Raw genomic sequence first — 3225 nt, 5'->3', positions numbered from 1 at the left:
CTGGGGCGGCGGGGGCGGGGCGCCGAGGGAAGGGCTGGGGTGTCACCGGAGCGGGAGCCGAGCGGGTGGGAAGAGGCCGAGGCCAGAGGGAGCCGGCCGGCGGCGTGTGCGGCGTCGGGGTCCCGGTCCCGGTCCCGGTCCCGGTCCCGCCGGGCTGGCCCCGATTGGCCCTGGGTTCGGGTGGGGCCGCGAGCTGGAAGGGTTGGGCTGTGGCGGGGAGGGGTTGGGCCCTGCCCATGGGCGGCGCCGGCGGGCCCGCGGTGCGGAGGGGGGCGGGAGGGGAGGGGGAGGGTGGGGGGGGTCGGGCTGGCTGGAGGGGTGGGGGGCGTCCGCGGAGGACGGAGGCCGGAGGCCGCAGGACGGAGGAGGGGCGGCAGGAGCGCGGAGGGAGCCGCGCCCGGCCGGCGGCAAAAGGCGAGGGAGGCAAAAGCCTACAGCACCCGGTATTCCCAGGCGGTCTCCCATCCAAGTACTAACCAGGCCCGACCCTGCTTAGCTTCCGAGATCAGACGAGATCGGGCGCGTTCAGGGTGGTATGGCCGTAGACGCTGGCGCCTGCCGCCGGCGCCCCTAAGAAGCCGCGCCGCGTCGCCCGGCCCGCGGCTCGCGCGCGCCCAGGCCTCTGTGACGCGCACCCGCCGCCGGCGCCCCCTGCGCCCGCGCCCGGCCTGCCGCCTTCCTCCCGCTGCTGCCTCCCGCCGCGGCCGCCTCGGGCGCGGCCAGCGGGCCAGCCAAACCCTGCGCTGCCCCGCCCTGCTGCCCTCCCAGGGCGCGGAGGCCTGGAGCAGCCCGGGGTGCGAGGAGGCGGGGCGGGGCGGGCGGCGGTGGGAAACGAGGGGTGGTGGGGGCGGCGGTGGGGGCGGGGATGGGGGCGGGGCGCCTGGCTGGGCGCTCTCCCCTCGCGGCCCGGGAACACTCCAGGCCGCCCTGGCCGCTCGGATCCGGCGATGGGTCGCAGGAGATGCGGCTGCTGGGAGGGGGGTGGCGCGGGGCACTTGGCCCGAGGCGTCGGGGCGTCGGGCCGCCGGGCCCGTGCTCCTCTGAGTCCCCTCCGGCCCGAGGGGCCTCCCAGCGGGAGCCCTGACCTCTGCGGCGCCGGCCGGGCCCCGACTTGCCCAAACCCAGGCGGAGCCACCGGCGCGACCAGAGGGCGTCAGCGGAAGCCCGCCGCGCTGCCCCTGAGGGAGCGGGGAGGCGGGGCGGCCACACTTCCCCCCCGCCAGCGCCGCCCAGGAGACCGGCACCCCGCCCCCAACCCGCCCCTCGCGGGGACCCTGGACAGCTCCTGCTGGCGCCAGCCCAGAGACCCAGAGACAGAGACAGAGACAGAGACACGGAGAAACAGAGAAACGGCGACACGGAGAGGATCCAAGACACGGACCTAGACAGACACCCACCCTGACCCAGAGAGGCTCTGCCCAAGAGCTCGCTTGCCCCCCAGGAGGGCGGTGGTGCTGGAGCTGGGCCCGGGCCAGGAGGCAGGGGCCCCGGGGCTGGCGATCACCCCTGGGGCCCTAGGCCGCGCAGACAGGCTCTCAGGAGTCCCGGGCTCCCGGCATCGCTGCCCCGCCATCGCCCAGGAACCACAGGCAGGCACCGGAGCTCGCTGGCGCGCTCTGTCTGCGCTTGCGTGTGCGTGTGCTTGTGCGGGTTGTGCGAGTGGGTGTGTAGGCGTGTGTGTGTGTGTGTGTGTGTGTGTGTGCGCGCGCGCGCGCGCCTGTGTGTCTGTGTGCCTGTGTGTGTGTGTGCGTCCGGGTTTGTGTGTTCCTTTCTCTCCGCTTCTTCGCTCTGGCTCTTTTCCTCTTTCTGCCGGGCACCCCCGACCTTACTGAGTTGATAGAAGGAGCAGGCAGAAAAGTCAGGGCCCAGAGAACTTGGCACGAGAAAGCAGCTCCATCTACCAGACATGTAGAAGCCCCTCCCCGACGACCGACCGCAGCGTCCCCGTTCTGCTCAAGTGCCGCTGGGGACGTTGCCCGGGATCTCCCGCCCGCTAGGTCACCGACGAAGGCGCCTCCGTCTTCCCAAGAGCGCGCTCGCGCCCAGGACGGAGGGAGGAGCAGCACGGTGTGATGACGGGGAGGAAGAGTCGCGTCCGAAGGCCCGTCGGTGCCTGCCGACGTCCCGGCTCTCCCTGTCTCGAGACCTCTGGGCTTCAGGGTTCTGTGCCGCAAGGCTTTCCCGCCGCACCCCCCGGGACCCAGGGCGCGCTGTGTGCGCTGCCCGTCTCCAGCGTTTGGGCCCTGTGGGCCTTCTTGCGTCCCACTGGAAAGGGGACCCTGGGACGGAGAGAAGATGGGCAGGGGGCGGGCTTCGGCAAAGAGAGCGACGGCCATCCACAGACGTCCGACGAGGCCCTCCGGGGCGCCAAGCTCTCCATTTTCCACGGCACGTGTCCTCGTCAGGTTCTGCCACCTCTGGCCGGCATGCGTAGGCACACCGCTGGTCTTGCGGCCCCAGAGGCGAGGAGGCGAACGCCCCGGAGGCCGAGATTGGCACCCGCGTTCTCGGCTGCTGGGTGGCCAGCACCTAGGAGAGTGTCTGGCCGGAAGCAGCCAGGCGATCGATCCCTGGGTGCTGGATGAGCCTCGGCGGCAAGAAGTAGGCTCGTGGGGAAGGACGGCGGCCGAGGCCCGGGCCCCCACCGAGGCCGCGCTCCGTGCTGAGCGGTCTGCTCCGTATTTCCCGCTTGCGTTCTCACCAGCACTCGCCCCCGCAAGGAGGCACGAACGCCAGGACCCCCTCGCACCAGAGGAGGAAAGCGCAGCTCAGGGAGGGCACGTCACTCGCGGGAGACGGCGCCCCTTGGGTTTCAGCTCAGGACTTCGGTCTCCCGAGCCTGCGTTTCGGGGCAAGGCTCCGGTCCCGCGCTCCGGGAAACTGACAGGGACGCAGTCCCGCTTCTCCCCGCAGAAGGTGCTCCTCGGAGATCAGATCCGGGGACCCGTCAGAACCACCCCGGGCACGAGCTGGCAGGGAGCGACGCGCACCGCACCCCCCCCCCTCCCCCATCCCGCAGCCCGCAGCCCGCAGCCCGAGGAAGCGAGGAGCAGGCGATAGAGGCGCTGGGTTGGCAGGAGGGGAAACGGGGCCGGCAGGAGAAGCGAACCGCGAAGAGACTCCCTCCCAGGACGACGATGGCTGAACGGGGAGAGGAGGGAGCTTTGGGTCCTCTCTCGTCCTGCTTTGACCGGGATGTCCCCATTTTTCCACAGCGAGCGAGTA

The 3225-nt window shown here is 72.2% G+C and overlaps 1 non-coding gene across 1 annotated transcript; it reads right to left on the bottom strand.

Annotated features, from left to right (window-relative positions):
* Positions 1–428: 428 nt before the first annotated feature.
* On the bottom strand, positions 429–547 carry LOC139043021 (5S ribosomal RNA). The gene has a single exon (XR_011500099.1). It is a non-coding gene; the product is annotated as a 5S ribosomal RNA (ribosomal RNA).
* Positions 548–3225: the final 2678 nt, after the last annotated feature.

This window comes from Equus asinus, unplaced genomic scaffold (genome assembly GCF_041296235.1).
Source record: "Equus asinus isolate D_3611 breed Donkey unplaced genomic scaffold, EquAss-T2T_v2 contig_137, whole genome shotgun sequence".
Classification (NCBI taxonomy): domain Eukaryota; kingdom Metazoa; phylum Chordata; class Mammalia; order Perissodactyla; family Equidae; genus Equus; species Equus asinus.
Note: the sequence above shows the minus strand (reverse complement) of the source record. Positions and strands in the feature narration are given on the sequence as shown.